The sequence below is a fragment of the Leuresthes tenuis genome, unplaced genomic scaffold (assembly GCF_036924035.1).
Source record: "Leuresthes tenuis unplaced genomic scaffold, fLeuTen1.0.hap1 SCAF_19, whole genome shotgun sequence".
In the NCBI taxonomy this organism is placed as follows: domain Eukaryota; kingdom Metazoa; phylum Chordata; class Actinopteri; order Atheriniformes; family Atherinopsidae; genus Leuresthes; species Leuresthes tenuis.
In genome coordinates, this window is record NW_027325373.1 from 7,549,101 (window position 1) to 7,567,504 (window position 18,404).

The 18,404-nt window shown below is 37.5% G+C and overlaps 1 protein-coding gene across 2 annotated transcripts in view; it reads right to left on the minus strand.

Annotated features, from left to right (window-relative positions):
- Nucleotides 1–5,286: 5,286 nt before the first annotated feature.
- Nucleotides 5,287–18,404, minus strand: part of snx30 (sorting nexin family member 30) — a 360,763-nt gene continuing 347,645 nt past the window's right edge. For both annotated transcript variants that reach the window (XR_011909039.1, XR_011909040.1), the window contains exon 10: nt 5,287–5,299. The gene's annotated coding sequence lies outside the window, so the exon portion shown is untranslated. The remainder of the gene's footprint in view (nt 5,300–18,404) is intronic.

The following is an 18,404-nucleotide window of genomic DNA, read 5'->3' on the forward strand; positions in this document are numbered from 1 at the left end:
GTAGAGGCTCTCTAATAACAGCTTGTATATGGGCTCAGTGGATGCTCATCAGTGGGAAAATATGCCTGTTGTGACCAATAGATCATTCATTACTCTCAAATTTCCATCTCTGTGCATTCAGCTACAGCACGGTTTAAATAGATAAGGAAACTAATGGGTCAAGAAAAGAAATGTGGGTGCTTTGAAGGAAAGAACTGGCAGTCAGATATGAGACCGTAAAGTCTCAAATGTAAGTGTACAGTTATTCCACAATCACAGAGCTAACCGCTGCTTTAAATCGTTTTACTGTCCATGCCAAGGATTCCTGGAGGTCAACATGACAAGTTTTCTTGTTTAAGATGTTGTCTATTTGCCATATGCCATAACATATTAGATTATTCATATTTTATGTGAAATAAATCTACTTGGCATGCAAAACACCTTTTTGCTTAAAAAGCTGACATTACAATGCCATCTTACTTCATCTGGCCTGATCGTTTACCTGCCAGGGGAGCGCTGGCACAGCTGGTGATGCTCAATGATGCTGGGAGAACAGCTTGCAGCCAAACATATAGGACAGCAATAAAAAGAGACATTAAAAGGACATGATGGCTTTGTGCGTCTTTCATGTGCTGGGAGACACCGTGCTGAAAAATGTGCCAAAAATGCTGAAAGCGCATTTTTTAATCAGGGGTGCGCATTCAAAAACCTTCATTCACTCACATGCGATGTGTTTTTCTAAAGAGGAGAACAGCAGTTTTACAAAGCACAAAGCAAGATAACTGACTGATAAAACAATGTAAAGCAGAAGTTATCAAAATAGTGAAACAGCCATTTGTCTTAGAAAATGAAGGACAAAAAATAAAAGCATGGAGAGGTAGCTGAAATGTATTTACTTGCTATTCCACTAAGTAGAAAATATTTAATTGTAGAAAAAAAAACAAAGCCACATACTTTTATGAACAGTATTAGACATGCACAGGGACTGAAATGATGCACAATAGAATAAAGGTTCAGCAATACAAGAGGACACATTCCTCTCTGCTTATTCCAATCCCCTTGCTGTCACCTCTGTAGGGACCTGTGCTTGCTGTTCAACTACTGCTGGTTGATAAAGGAGTAGCTAATGAGCTTGCCTTCGAATTCACCATCCAATCTTTTCATAATAAAAAGCAAACACACCAAAGAAAGAGACAGGATTCACCATGTCATTGCGTTTACATGTGTGTCCTGAACAGGATAAGTAGTTTAGAAAATGGACAGAAATTGTGTTATTTAATATAGATTTCATATTAAATTGTATCCCATCATACATTTGACATATAACCAAAGAAAGCTTTCTGAGCTTGTCAGCACTCCAAATATAGCCCTTATAAGTAAGCAAGTGGAAAAATTCCATCGTATTTAACGCTCAATTCTAAATCAATAAATATATAAATAAATACATGTATTATGTATACATAGTTTATATCATTCAGTGTTGCTTTCTATGTCAAATGTGTTCTGTGCTGTTTCTTTGCTGTTCGTGTAGCACAAACATTGTAGTTTACCTTAATACAAACCTAAAAAAAATCTGTTTTAAAATGCTGGTTAAATAAACGTGAACGTACAAAGGTTTCATTATGCTGCTGGATTTTGAAGCAACAATCCAAGCAAAATCTGTTTAATAGGTGCCATAACACCATGCTAAAAGAAGGCATGGAAATAGCCAACCAGGGGACCCAATAATTTTGAGAGCTCCTTATTTATTTGGGGCTGTACTGTAGTGTGGTTATTAGCATTCTTGCCTCACAGTAAGAAGGTCACTAGCTCAATGGAGTTCAGAACATCATCTTTTTTAAGTCCATCTGGTTGCATTTAGAGGTGTTTTGCACCGTTAAGGTTAATAACTCTCCTAGCAAACTGAAAATTATCATAAAGGTTTAATAATAGTCAATATCTGCATTGTTGCATGGAAAAAAAAATTATGTAACCATCCTGTCTGACTAGGTGTCTCAGATATTTATTCAGATTTTGGATATTTGTGCCACTATCACAACTCTGTTAGTTGGTTCCAATAAATTTTGTGTGTAAAATGTGTACTTTAAATCTTTATGTACAGATAGATAGATATTTTGTGACTAAATTCATGAAAAAAGAAGAGATGAAGGAATTAAACTACAAAATGATGCAATGGAAAAAGAGGGGAGAAATATAGAGTTGGTTGGTGACAGCTTTATTAAGACTTGAGAGACTTAAGAGTGTGAGTGGTAACATGCACACACACACACACACACACACACACACACACACACACACACACAGGCACATATGCTCACACAGATGCACACTGCCAGACAGGGAATACAGATGCAAAGGAAGCGTGATGTCACTTGCCCCCAAAATAAACACAGCCATCAGAGTCATGCACATACAAACGTCAATGCACACACTTCGATGTATACACATACACACAAACCCTCAGGGCATGTAGCAAATCCTATGTTTCAAACTGCACACAGCCTGACACAGGAAACAGCTAATTACAATTAGTGTGCTAAGACACACATTCCGTAGGTTAGCTCACACTCAATAACACATGTATGGTGGCAGTGTACATGATTTAAAAGGCGCACAGAGCGACAGAGAGGTACTCCTGATGAGTGAGTCATCATCTTAGATGTTATGTGAAGTTTCCTCAGAGGTGATGTCAACCTACTTCTACAGAGGGATCGGTGACAAGGGAACTGGAAACTGACAGAGACAAACAATAAAGATGGTAACAACAGGCACAGCACAGAAAGGAGAAACTTCAACCATCAAATGAGTTTGAAATCATCACTAAAAAGCTGTTGGCACAAGGTGAGAATTATGAGAAAACTTTGCGGTAAAACGGTATTGTATTGCTGTTTGGACTTTTAGCAGCAGTTTACTGGCATTATTTGCTTATGCGCCCATTAACTTGTAATTGGATTCTTATAACATCGCTACTGTCTTTCTGTTGAGTTTGGATGTCCTCCCTGTGCCTGTAATGGTTTTCTCCTGCAAAGACATGGTTATCTTGCTATGATAGTTTGAGATCAGTTGACCATCTTTGTGTGTAAGTGTCATGATGGACTGTTGATGCTCCATTACGGAGCAGGATGGAAATTAGAAATACATCAATCAGCCAAAGCATTATGACCACCCACCAAGTACAGAGTAGTATCTCCTCATACTGTCAAGTGTGCTCAGAGTGGGGCATTTATTATCTGAGGGTGTCCTTGAATGCAATGTTATATGTTTGCGCACTGTTCTACTGTTGCAGTGTGGGGTCTTTGTGAATTGGGCTTGATTCCTGCAGATGCCATCAGATCTCATCAGACTGAAATCTGGGGAGTTTGGAAGACCGGTGAACATTTTATTCTCAGATGAGTTTTTTTAGCCCTCCCTAAGCAGTTAGAGGGCCCACTGCTGTCCTGCTGGGGGAGGTTGCTGCCTCATGAGAGGCTGTGACTTTTCTGCAAAAAACATTTAGCTCAGTGACTAGTGTCAAAGTAATATCCATATGAAAGTCAGGTTTTCCTAGTAGAAAATTGTATTTTGATTCTGATTTTTCTTTCAACTCATGCCTGACTTGGCTTTATCTACTAATAAGCATGCACTCATTATGGGATAGATATGCTGACAGATGATTCTAACACATTAAAATATTGCAGCAAACTCATCCTGTCACTGCTTTTTTTCTCTATTTTTCCCCTGAATTGTTTTTTCAGTATGCATCAAATCCAGGCTCTATGACTGTGGTGTGATGTATGGTGGTAAGCACTTGCTTTGCACCAAGAGATTCCTGATTTGACTCTTGGCTTTCTATATGCATGTCCTTCCCCTACATGTGTGGGTACTCTCCGGCTTCCTCCCACATTCCATAAACATGCATGTTAGGCTAATTTATGACCATAGGAGGGAGTATGAACTTGCATGATTGTTCATCTCATTTGTCTCTGTTTTGGTCCTGTGATGGAATGATGACTAACAATTAATTTTGCCATCAAATAAACAACTCACACAACCTGCATCTTCCTCAACCGTCCCTACCACACAGAAGCTGGGCTCTATTGTCAGAAGAATGGACACGACACGGGTTACCAGAAACATCAAATACCTACATAATTTTTGTTATGATTGGGCTTCCTTAGAGTTATTTTCTCACGTACAAAACATAGACTGGATATTTAATCCTTTTCTCTTGGACACTTTGTACACTTTTTTATGCATATCTTGATAAATTGAAAAACAAAGCAAAAATAAGACCAAACTCGACCCCTTCCATTAGGTGCCACTATTGATCTTTAAAGGGGGCAGTGTCTCCTGCTATTGATTTTAAATGGGTGTTATGGTGGCCAAGGGATCCTCTAAAGTTTCAGTTGAGTGCTAATCTGAGGGTTTTAAGTAAAGGATGGAAATAATCACACTTCTTAAATGACACTGGAGAAACTAAGTGAAGGCTGGAATTCAACTTGTGACCTTGGGTGATGCCTCTTTCTAATGGTGCATAAACCAAAATGACCCTCTCTGTCTTTCTTACAGATACAGTGTTTTACTGGAAGTTACAATAAGTTTACATTGAGCATACAAATGCAACATCTGCATACCGACTAAGGGAGACAGTTGATTCATCTATGTCTTTATAAGATTTATTAGATTATTTTTCAACTCCTGAGCTTGACAGAAAAACAGGCAGGGTTTTAAAAAAACAAACTAGCTTACAAAAGCCTGATGGTTAAGGACTGTTAAATTTACGTCCAATAACATTCAACTGACCTGAGCTTTCAACAGTTAAACAGTTTCAACAGTTAAATACATATCATTCCTCATGACAAACAGAGCATGTTTTAATGATAGTCATCATAATGGTTATCCTCTAAGTTTTCACATTTAATTATGAGTTCCTTTTGCTAGATTGCTAAGGCCTAGAAGGATGATCTTACCACAATTGAAAAGCCAATAGAAACAAGCAAACATTACTTAATCTCTGTGGTAAACTTCCTTAATGATTTCAGGAAATTTACATTTTCAAAACTTTTTTCTATTGCTGCAGACATGGCCCATATTAGAATATAAAATGTTTTTTACTCTACGTAATACAGCAAAGATTATTTAGATGCCTAGAGGACATCAGTCACAGTTATTCTTTATTTAACTTCTGCATTAACATTCACATTCAGAGAAGGCATCAGATAACTGCCATTTTCCAGGACAATTACATGTAACCTATACTGTAATATGAGAGACTAACGCAGCACTCTTCCCCTCGGTGTATCACAGTTATCAGAGAGAACCAGAAATGTTCAAATCAGCACTGAATCGGAGTCAATTTATTGCCAAAAATGATCATGCACAATCTATGTTTGCATATAAGGTACAAAACTGAAATTGAAATGATAAAACAAAATAAAAATGCACACAACATATACACGATCTAAACTTAAATGAAAAAGGGATGGAGAGAAAAGTGAAATGTGAACTGAGCACTCTGGAGGCTTTTATGAACCACAGGAACGTGCTCATGGGCACATGCTGCCACATACTCTCATAAAAACATTATCACAATATAATGACTAAGCAGCTAATAAGTACTTCATAATTTTTGGAAAAAAAATCGCTTTTTTTATTTGCGTTTGAACCTTGCCTGCTAATGGGGGTTTTCTCTAGGTCCTTTCTAAGACATGCAAGTAAATTGCTGATTTTGAATTGGCTTTGGGAATGACTGTGATTGTGTTCAAATGTGATTCTTTTGCATCGGCAATAACTTAATTTTGGGCCATTGGTGTGCAGTTTTTGAACATGACATTGATGGAACATAATCATGCTTTCTTTTACAAGATACTAGCAGTAGAGTCGAACCTGAATATGGTAATTGGAAAGGCCTGAATAGTGTGTGTTTTTAAATAGTGTTTCATACAAATATTTATTTGTCTATTTGTATTCTGGAAGACATGTCAGACATATGTAAGTGTGCTTGAGCTGGCAGTCTGCTCTGTACCAGAGAGGGAGTCAGCATTTGAATTGGTTGGCCATTTTCCTCCAAATAATTTTACATCTATCTATAGAACATGTGCACTGTTCTACCTAGCCCCTCCTCAAAAGAATATATCAATTTACAACACAAAATGTCCCCCCGCTGCCTGGTGGTTGTTGAAAAGCCCCGTCCGTTAAATGTTAAGGAACATTTTCTAATTTCAAACTAAATCAGTTTTGCAACACTGTCCACAAGCAGGGCAAACAATTATGAAAAAAACATTTTTTCTTGCATTTGTTTGATGATTGACGACCTTAGTGCTACACAATAAAGGCTCTACTGCCGTATCTTTTGAACTTGTAGCTTCACTATCCTTTGAACTTGCGTACCTTCATGAAAAGTAAGATATTCCAGTGATTTTCTGTCTCTCTTATGATGTCTTTATTTTCAAAGCCTTTTAGAGAACTTTCATCTCCAGTATTATGGCACGGATAAATAGATGCAGGTGTCCATATGCTTAGCCTTGTTCCTACTTTATTTGTGGTCACCTTGCCGTGTCCTGGACTCGCACTTCTTCCAAGCTTTTCTGTGTTTGCGAGTTGTGTGTATACTCTCGTGTGTGTACCTCAGCAGTGTGTCATTGTCACAATTCAGCATTCTATTTTTCAGTTCTCAGCTCCCACAGGAATTCTGTCCCCCATACACTTCTATTCTCCTCTCCAACATACACACACATACACTTACATGCTTGCACAGTCACAAATGCTCCATCACAGTCAAAAAGTCATTGGAATTCAGATCATGCGCTGAACTTTGGGGTCGTGACTTTCTGCTGTGTACATGGCCCAGAGCTATATAGCGGGGGAGAAAGTGCAAACTCTCTGTGATCTCGGTTACTCTCTCTCTGTTTTTTTCTATCTGACCCTGTCTCTCTCCTTAACACTCACACAGCTGTTGAATGAGTTTTGAATTCTGATCTTTTTTGCTTCCAGCACCACACCAAAAAGAAGGAGGCTAAACCATGGTCCCTAAGTGTCTCACTTTTTAAACCTTGGACTTACACTTGTCTGTGTGTTCATTCACATCTCCATTCTGTCTCTTTTTGTCGTTTTTGGGCACCAGTAACCTTCGAGCAACTGTTCAATGCCAGCCAACTTGAAAGCAAGCAACGCTCCTGAAGAAGAGGAAAACATCTCCTCCATAGTCTTTTGCCAAATTAAGAGTTACAGAGCTGTCATTATTAGCTTTTTCTTAGCATCTCCTTTGGAAAATGTGCAAGAAATCCATTTGTCTCCCTATCAGGCAGCAGAGTTAAGCCTCAACAAATGTATTCTTTCTTTGCTTTGGTAAAACAAAGAACCAATGATAAAGTTTGCCTTTCATTTCAGACTCCTCCCTCCTTTGCCTGATATAGATGTCTGTCACATCAACTGCACACAACCCTCCTCCCTCGTTTTAAGCTTTCTCTTTTCTCTCCTCTCATCTCCAACTATTTTGCTCTTTTTTTCTCCCATGTCTTATCTTCCAAGTTCCATCTTTGTTTCTCTCTGCGACTCTCTATGCAGCCTCCTTCTTCAATTGTACTTCTGTTAACCCAAATCCTGTTGCCTCCCTTCTCTTCTTTGCTTTCACCTCCTCATACAGACACCCTCTCTGTCTTCATCCTTTTCGTCACCCTCTTTCTTGCTCAGCCCTCTCATCCTTCCCCCTCCTCCCCCTCACTCCTGGTATCTCACTCTGTCCTAGTTTCCACAGCCCACGTTATGAATTATGTGCAACTAGCTTGCCTCATGAAAGAGTCATCTTGGCCTATGAATTATAGATGTTGAGGAGAATAGAATTGCAGGTTACAAACTGTGTTTACTTACGGTGCCTCATCTACCACCTTATCAGTTTCATCATAGTCAAACAACTGACAGACTCCCTTAATCACATGGCATGCCAGTTAAAAACAGGCAGCCACTGTGGTCTCAAATCTGCCAGAGATGGAAACTGTAAGAATACTGGGTCACTGCTTCATTCTGCTCCATTGATTTCATAATGTAAAAGACTGATTTTGTTAAGTTTATGTCCCATTAAAGCTGTCATGCTCAGTTTCCCCAATATGTAGCAAAACATGATGTCAGACAAACCTGCCTCCAGTCATTATCCACTTCCCTAAATGACAGGCTGAATATCTTATTGTATATCACTGTGTGAAAGAGAAACAGAAGCAAAGGTATTAAAGGAAAGGTTGTATTAATAACTACCCTTAAATAGTTTGTGTGTCATGGGGGTTAAAGTCATTTTACAGTTTTTGGAATGAGGGGCATTACACAGATGAGCTTTAAAGAGTGCCCCTTTTTTTAAGGGGGCAGTGTGAATTACGTATAAGTAGTCAGTGTCTTAACTGCAACAGAGAGTGATTAGTGCACTCTCAGACAGGAGAATCAGAGAAGAAACCTGATGGACAAGCCTAGCTAACAGCTACTCACAGTGACGCTAACAACACCCTTTAAATGGACATAGTGTTAAAGCTGCAGATGTCTGGCAGTCAAGTTGGAGATAGCAACTATCTTAGTTGTCATTCATCCATTATTTAGCAACAAATCACATCTATATGTGTAAATCACCTGTCCAAGAGATGCAACTTTGGTACCACTCCGAAGACATTGGCTCTTAATCAGCAGTCTCCATCTGGGAAAAGTCATGAACTGTTTATTCTTCTTTTCTGCCAACACCTTTTCTAAATTCACTAAGCCTCTTAATATTATTTGACAAAGTCAATCTATATGATTCACTTTTCTCCACAGAAAGTCTGTGTTTCTGCTCGATTGTCGAAGTAACAAATGGATACTTCTGGTTGCTCTGTTTACAAATATATCTACACAGGTACCATTATACCCCTACGATGCATTTTTATTCAGGATATGTGTACAAAAAAATGTACATACGTCTAATGCCAACACTGCACATGATTTGAAACTGATGAGGTTCAGACTCATACCCCTCTACTGTTGGAACACCGTTTTTCCACACTTTTAGCTTCAGTCTTCCTGCAAAGCCGGCATCATGGGCTTCGTTTATAAAACTGTCATCTGTGAGAAAATCCACACATTTTCTCAATTATAATGCTGGTCTTAAAAAAAAAGAACTGTATTCATTGATCAAAAATCTTAGATGGAAAAAACATTTAGTCTTAAATGGAAATGAAAAGCGTAAGCATGCCCCCTCAAGCAAAAAAAATAAATTTTCTGGACAACTCCAGAACAAAAACAAAGTGCTAAGCTTTGATGAGTGGTGGATCACTTGTTCTTTGCAGCACAAAGAACTTCCACTTTTAAAATGGTTGTGGTGGATAACATGCAGCCCCTAGTTGGACGGCACTGTCTTGAGAATTTGACCATACAAGGAAATCCAGACACTGAGGTAATAGTGGCTAGGTTGAAAAAAAAAATTCTTGCGAGAAAGAGTTTGTAACGCTCGGACAAATTAAGTTATTTCTGCATAGAAATAGTAAAACATGCAAGTACCTCTTTTTTAAGTTTTGGAGACGTTTAACGTGATATTATTTTGTTTTAAGACTGCAGATGAGCTGGAACATGAAAAAAAAAGTCCATTTTGGACCTGATGGCTCATCAGATTCAGAGAGGATGGTATTGTATTGTAAGCAAATCAACAATTTCTAAAATTACAATACTGCCATATTAACTTGAAAAAAAAAGAACATTTCCAAATTATATCTGAAATTGGTATTGATTTTCAAGACACAGACTTTGAAAAGAAAAATTAATGTTGTGTTATGTCATTTTAGCTGACACACATTCAAATACTGAATACAAATACCCATAAAATTCTCAGAATATTCGTACATACAGATTGACACAGAAAGCCACTCAACTACAAATGATAAAGTGACTGTTTATTTCAGATTTCTGATAGAAAGCAACCCTGACCCTCTGTGTGTGGACACACATGGAGCTGATTTTCACACCACTTACCGTTTCCATACATTTTATGCACACTTTTTCCAACTAACAGAGTTACTGGAAGCGAAGCCATCTTATAACGACTCATCACTGAGGAAAACCTACTGACAGCACTCCTCTACAATGTAGTGGCTGTTCTGAGAAAAATAAAATAAATTTAACTTAAATGTATGTTTCTGGATTTTTTGATATATCAATAAATACCCAGTGGTACTTACTCAACAACAATAATCAAAGGAATTGTGTGTTTCTGTAATTCATGCAAAGTGTTACAAATGTTTGTAAATACAATGAAAGTTATAAAATGGATTTAGTGTCAGCATCTTTTTCAGCCATTTGTTTTGTTTGCCTGATTTTACAAAACTACAAAAATAATAAATGTCCAAACTTGTTGTGGAGATGTGCCTTCATAAATAATGTAGTTTACTGTAATCATTCTTAAATAATTCTAAATATCGAAGCACAAGAGTGAAGAATGAGAATAAAAACTATTTGGATTTAAACTCTGGAGCACGGGGTGACTGGAATGGAAAAAAGACCAAACATTAACACCAAGGGACAGCACTGATGAACATTGTGTTATATGTTGTCTAGTTTGTCATGTTTCTTACTGGACATAATTGTCTTGCTGTCTACAAGTTCCAGAAAGTATTTAATTATGCCAAACTGCCTAGAAATACAAATGCCTTTCATCCACAGCCTGACAGTTGCAGTCTTTTTGTTTTAAAAAAAGGGTCAATCTGTCTATATTTCATTGCAAGTCAATGCGATCCAGTATGGGTTTAACACTAGAGTCTTCCAATTTGTGAAGTGCAGTAAATCTGCACTTTACAAATCTAAAAGGGTTATTAGATGATTATATGATGATTACATAACAAGCTAACACAAAAAAGGGTTGACAGCCAAGAAATTAAAAGACACAGCTGAGAAGAAAGACATCTGAGACAGCTCAAGTGCACATTTGCATTTGGAATTAGTATTCCTTTTCACAGTTATATTTATATGACTTCCCCAGTGTTACTTTGTATTTAGTGCCCTTTATTACAGTGAAAGGATAAGATGGCAAACATTTGCTTAATGGTCAGTATATAGGTCATCCCATCACATGATCACCATACATATGTCCAAAATGCAATTTTGAATTCTCAGTGATCCTCATATTCACTCACATGGATATGATGATGCTGTCATCTGAAAAAAGTGTTGAAGTGATGATATATGTATCTTGCGTACAATCTGAGACTTGCTGGCAAGTAAGCAAGGAGAAAGAGAGCCAGGGGTAGAGAAAGTTGTGTGGTAATTATAGATCAAGAGGATGGTAATTCTACTGGGTCTCTATCCCTATAGGTTGGTGGTGGGGGTGAAAGAAGAAGAGACAGCAAGAGGAGAGAGAATGCAGACTTAAGGAAAGAAACAGACAGGAGAGAGAAAGAGTGGTAGATCTAGAGGAAGGAAAGAAGTACGAAAAATACTAATGGAGAGGAAGAGGAAACAGAGAGGAGACAGAGAGAGGTGAGTTTATAGTAGCAGCTATTTTTATTGTACAGTTTTAACTTTGAATCATGACCAAGCCAAACCTTTTCACTTTGTTGTGTACTGCAGATCACTTTAAGAGCTAATTTCCAAACAGAATAAAGACCAACCCACAGTATGTCAATGGATCATATGAGCCATTTTCTGCCACTGGTTAGCAGTGTCTTTCTGTCTGACAGAAACGTTTCCATATGCACTGGGGAAAGCAAGAGTTCCTGTTAATCAATATCAATATATTTGGATACTTTATATACTCTGATATAAAAATATAATTTTTGTCTCCTCCATTTGTATTTATATAGTCAAACAAGTATAATGATATAAATGTATAACTCAAGAAACTGGGATGGAAGTATAACAGAACATACATTAAACATATCTTAATGACAGAACATGACTACATGTCCACACAAAACTGTCCATTAACTGTGCATGGCATTGAATGTTCAGTCAAGGTGGATTTTTATGAATAAGAGACATGATACATTAAAAAATAAAATAAGGTATAGATAATCGATTCTGTTATACTTCTCCTTTCATCAGGGCCCTTTGAGTTGTGCCACATTTGTAGTCACACACTATGGAGGGTAAAAGGACATAAAAGTTTTCATTACCAACTTTTATTTCTAAAACATGAGAGCTGCTGGATTATCATGTTATCAAGATGATATAATATATCCTTTTCTTTGCAGAAAAGGCTGCATGAGAAGTTAATCAGAACTCAGCCTGTTCCATCTTACCCATAGTGGTATTTATTTAATTTTTTTCTTCTAAATTTACTGTAAGTGGCTTTAGACTTTTTCAATTGACTAACACTTGGTTAGAATACCAAGTGATTAGTTTATTGACTTCTTTTGTTTAGTTTCCTGTCTTGCCTTTAGTTATTCTACCCAACTGATTTCTTGCAATAGCAAGCTCTGACACCTGTTGGTGTCGGCTGATCAACTGTGCTCAGAATGTCATGCCGAGAAGGTTTTTACAAAATTATTCATTCAGTTATTATTCATAACTTGTTGAATATTCAAATTATGTGTTTCCTTGCACAGGTCAAAAAGCAGAAAGTGAAGAAGACATGTTTTCTTCTACACGATAAAGGTGGATGCCCAACATTATCAGGTAAGAATTTGGCAGAAAAGTTGTAAAAGCAACTATTGGACTGAGAATGGAAGAAAGAACATTTAAATTTGACTAGATGTGAATGAAAAATGAGACAGATGAAAGGCACCATGAGAGAGAAAGTAGTCATCCTGGGAAAGTGCTGAATTCTAGAGGCAACAGGATAAAAAGATGGTGAAAGCAATCAAATAGGAGGAGAACAGATTGAGAGAAAGAATGGGAGAGATGAGCGTTCCTTCTCTCTTGTCTCTTTAGGCTGAGATACCACAGTATTAATACTGCTATGTGTACAGAGTACAGTCTCCTTGGCAGGAGTCAGGAGGGTACAGCGCAGTCTGCATTCACACTTAAAACTTCCAACCCCTCATTTGATGTTGATCCCTCAAGAATCGACATCAGGACAAAGCTTCAAGTCCTGCTCCTCTTCAAACTGAATAGATTTTTTTTTATGTGGCCTGAATATTAATATTAGAGCATGTCTGTTCTTTAAGTCAACCATGGTCTCAGAAAGGAAATGTCATTGTCTATGCTTAACTTTCATTACTTTTGATATCTTTTCTGTGTATCCAGAGCTAAAATACTCAATAACAGCAAAATAACAGCAGCATTACACACATTGAGTAAAGGTTTTCTTCACACTGGAGATATGACTTGAAATCAGTGTAGAACATACAAATTCATGGCACACTTACAGCAGTCTGGTCAAACTATTTTGTTTAGACTAATTTATTCCAGTGAAATGTTTCCTCACTCAGTGCTACCAGCTAATCATTTTATTTTTCCTCCTCCCTCGTCTCCTCACCACTCCTCATTTCTTCCCTTTCATTGGTCAGAGCATCACCTTTAATCCAATGGCTTCATTAAATGATAAAGAATGGCATTAATGAGCTCCCCTGTCCTTTCATTCCAAAAATAAAGAAAGAAAGAAAGAAAGAAAGAAAGAAAGAAAGAAAGAAAGAAAGAAAGAAAGAAAGAAAGAAAGAAAGAAAGAAAGAAAGAAAGAAAGAAAGAAAGAAAGAAAGAAAGAAAGAAAGAAAGAAAGAAAGAAAGAAAGAAAGAAAGAAAGAAAGAAAGAAAAGATACAAAGTAAATGGAGTCAGGATGGGATTTTAAAAAGATGACTATTATTAACTTTGAGAATTTCAAAAGTTCAGTGTCTGGCTAAATGTTCCATATGGCAAGAAAACTATTCCTCTTATTGGTCATAAATGTCAATCCATGCATGATGTCCCCACAGCCAGACCATGAAATACTGCAGTAGTCTGGATCTATAATGATAACACTCTCATTAATATAAATCCAATTCTCATTGTCACTACTAATTAGCAAAGTTTTACAGAACTGTTACAGGGCACAGAGCTTTTAACTTGAGAAAGGAAATGTACGCCTGTGGTTCAAAGGGTTAAAAGTTTTACTGTTTTACATGATGCAAAAGTGTGTATATAACATATAAAATGTATTTCATAGTGTTGTGTTAACAGTTTCAAGACAGATTTGCCATAAGCCAGAAAAATGAAAGCCCTTGTCATCTGCCTTTGGTCATCGTAAAGCTGGTAAAGCATGATCTCTTAATTAGACTGACTCACACTTGTACTGATTAAAATCGGATTCAATCTGTCATTAAAACCTTCTAAGAGAGGAAGTTAGTAGGTCATATGCATGGAGCAGGGAAAGCCCATTCATATTCTCAACAGCATTCATTCCCAGAAATAAAACGACCTGTTTGTGAAAGCTATTCTTGTTACTGCATCTAACTGTTCATTGAGGATTAGATAGAAGAGGTGGATGGGTCTTAAACCAAGTTCAGACGACAAGATTTTCAGTATTATCAGATCATTGTTTTGTTCTCATAACATAGCTACCTATCACGTGTTTGGAAATTTTGAGGTTACGAGATTATTCATAAATTCAAGAATAAACCGGACTCATCTGACTGATGTGTATAAAGCAGTTCCAGCTGTTGTGGAGACAAGTCTATGTTGCACAATTATACAAGTGGTCATTCAATTTGTTTTGTTCACCTGGTTGTTGAAGAGGAGTGGCATTTACTCTCCACAGCCTCTCTTTCTCGAGTCTCTCATGAAATTATATGCTGGAAACATCAAACAGGAATGTGTGTTCTCACCAACATTCAACTAAGTTATAGTATGTCCTTTGCCATGCTCTACTTCATGTTTGTAGTGTTTTTCTTTGTTGTATTCCTCTCCCATGTATCCTGTTCTTATGTCCCATGACTCTATCTCTTGTATTCTCATTGGTTGCACATCCCGACACCTTTCTCAAAAACTCCTTCCCCATTGACTCTTCCATCTATGTTAGCCTTTGGTATCCTTGTAGTTTTGTATCAGCTTTAAACTTGAAAACTGTATGTAAAGTGGAATAAAACTAATAAAAGAGAATAATAAATAATAGTTATTTAGAATAATAAGATAATATAATAATAAAAAGTTGTTCATTGGCTAGGTACAAAAAAGTTAAGCAAGATATCACACGTGTAACACATGTCATTATGTATAATAATAATTTATTAAAATATGACTACATCATGAATTTACTGGCCATTTAGTTTAGGCATTCAAGACTTTTGGATTAGCTGATTATATTGCAGGTTGTAAATAAGTTCATACTGACTGAAAAATTAGTATCAACCACGGCTGAAAAAATGTGTAAAGAACAGAAAAATGGAAAGAGGCTCACTTACAGAAAAATTCTGTGTGAAATACATCATTTACTAATTGATTAATATTTCATTTGAATGTAAATATTAGTTTTTACTTTATAATCACATCATTTATTTTCTAACTCGCCATTACTGGAGTACATCGCCACATCAGTATGGCTTACTACATTTTGAAGGGGCTTCTTTTTATGTAAAAATTGTTTCATTCTATAATTGTTTCATTATTTCTGAGCATTAGTCAGCACTGTATTTGGACATGTGGCGTGTGTGCGTGCCGTGTGTGCACTCCTGTCTTCTGCTGGGCTGAAATTCCCTCTTGGAGCATTTCAGCCTGTAGACCTTTCACATGAAGTTTGTTGCTGTCACTTGATGCACCAACAAACAAGCCTGCTGCACCAACAGTTCCCACGCTAACCCACACACGCATTCCCATGAGGACATGAATTGCTCCTTCTCGCACTTACATCACTCTTCCTTGATCCTCTTCTTTCTCCTCCTCACTAGAATATGGAGTGATGGGAAGGTCTCAGGATATAAAAGGAAAAAATGGTGCTCATTACTTATACATCCTCCACAGTCAAATCAGATTCAGTGGACAGGGGAACACAGGTATGTGCTTGATTCACTGGATAATAGAGCGGCTGGCCTGAGGTGACTCCCATGGCCGCCATGTTTGCGTGCAAACTTCTACTTAGGGTTTATGTTCACAGCAGTGTAAATGCAAAGGCTGAGGTAGGCCTCAGTGTGTGTTTATGCGAATGTTAACGCAAGTGTTTGTTCAACTGTGTGTATGTCAGGGCTCATATATTATTGACATAAGTCCTCAGAGGGCAGCTAAAGCTGGCACTGTGTGTGTCTTCAGAGAGCTGTGTGTTTTGGCTGTGGAGAACTGTAGCAATCACACACAGATAAAAACATCACAATACAGAGAACAAGGATACCTCAACACAGTGACGGAGAGGAGTGCGTGATGTGGTGAGGGTGCTCACGCACAGATACATTCACACATACACAAACACAAATCCTGGAGCTGCAAGCTAGACTCCAAATACATTACTTATTGGGACACCATTATAGAAAGATGCCTGTATATGACAAAACACAAATATGCACACGTACACACATTTGTGCAATCATCAGGGCTCATCAAGAATGCAGATACACATGTACCATCCCATGTGGGACAGTCTTCCTTAAAGATATGCAAGTGTACTAACACAATTAGAAAAATGTTCTACTCATCCATCCAGTGGGTGGTTTATTTTCCTTTAATAAAGCCTTGGAAGCTTTTCAGCTTCTCTCCTCTCCTCTTCTCTCCTTTCCTCTCACATCTGTGATAGCAGCTGGGTGCAGATTCTTCCCGAAATAACTGCCTGATATAATCACAGCTAATAGCATTATACTTCACACTATTTACAGGCTAGCTGAATAAATTACCCTGCTCCAATCCCTCCTACGGTTGCACTTGCTATCCTCTTCCCTTCATTTGTTCATCATGTCTGATTTTGCACATCACACCTCCCTTCCTTCTTTATTTATCACCACCTTCACTTTTTGTCTGGTCCCCAATATTTCAGCAAAAAAAAAGTCAGATGAAAATACACTTTTATGAGATTAGATCAGCCACTGACTGATGCTAGCTGTCAGCCTTGCATTTGCTCATGGAGACATATAAAAGCATCTACAAAGAGTGTCAATGGAACTGCCTCTTTTTGCAGTGTTTTAAAGGTGTCATCGGCATGATGAAGCCAGCAGGTAACAGGAGTTACAGGACAGAAGATACATGGCACCTCATGTATTGGTGTGTGTGTATATATGTGCATGTATCCTTCTCAGCTTGACCTTTTTTTTTTTTTATTACTGATGACTCTAAAGAAAAATATACACTCATAGGGGCACAGTCACTTTATTAGCCAGTGGGATAAACTTTTAGCGTTTAAGTAAAAGAGGAGATGGTTTTGATATTCAAAAGAAAATTCTCAGTCATGAAGAAAACAAAGATCTTTTAATGCTCTCACACTCGGTGTTGACATAGTTTTGATATATTATTCGTGCTTTCTTTGTGAATTTTTTATATTGAAAAGCCTGAATATCTAAACAATGACAGCAGAAGTGATTCACAGCAGGTTTGTTTCTTGGATTTTGATGACAATTCATTCCTTTATTGATGTAGAAAATCTGTGCATATTCACAAACTCTACCATTTAAAATCCCACTCTGCGAATGTATATCAACATTCCATCTCACAAACAGCTTTTCAAATGATTTTCACACTGACGGAAGTGGACATTTATTTGAATTAAATGTAAATAAATATCTACTTCCCTGTTCTCAGCGCTGAATTTCAGCAAAACAATTTACATCGTATTATAATAGCACAGACTTATACATTCGTGAACAAGTAAACATTTATTTTTTCATGTTAGTTCTCTTAGATAATGTTTTTAATTGTATTAAATTTTTGTTGTAGCCATAACAGTACTACACTACATAATAGTTTTATGTGTAAAATAGTTCCTGCTGTGGTTCTCACAACTTTAAGATAAGGTATTTGTATTTATCCCCTCCACGTGCTACACATGCGCCTGATCTGTGTTTCGAAAACATTGATCTTTAAGAAATGTTGCGACCTAATCAACACACAACAATTAACGCCTTTACTGCCGAACACAGAAAACACTAGACACACCTCAGTGTTTGGTCATTTTCACACGAGTTCAAGACAAATGGCAAACATAAATTATCGGCACCTTAACAATGGGAGCTATTGTGATAAAGCAGCAATACCCAGCTCTGCTGTCAAATTATCTCATATGATAAATAATGCCTTCATTATTCATAATAATCACTTTTACCACCCGAGACAAACATTGCAGCTGGTAGGGCAGACACAAGCCAGTCTGACCAATGAGGACTGTTCATACTGAAGAGGCCAGGAAGCAGCAAATCCTCAACTGTAATTATTCTCAATAGAAGCATCATCTCTCAACACCATGACCTGACCTCCATCCCAATGTTGTGCATGGGTTTGTACACACACTTTATTGTGTGTGGGTATGTGCATGCTTCCGTGTGTGTGCGTATCTGTGAAAGAAAGAGAAAGAGAGAGTATGTCACACAGGAGAGTTGGAGCACAAGAGATGGATTT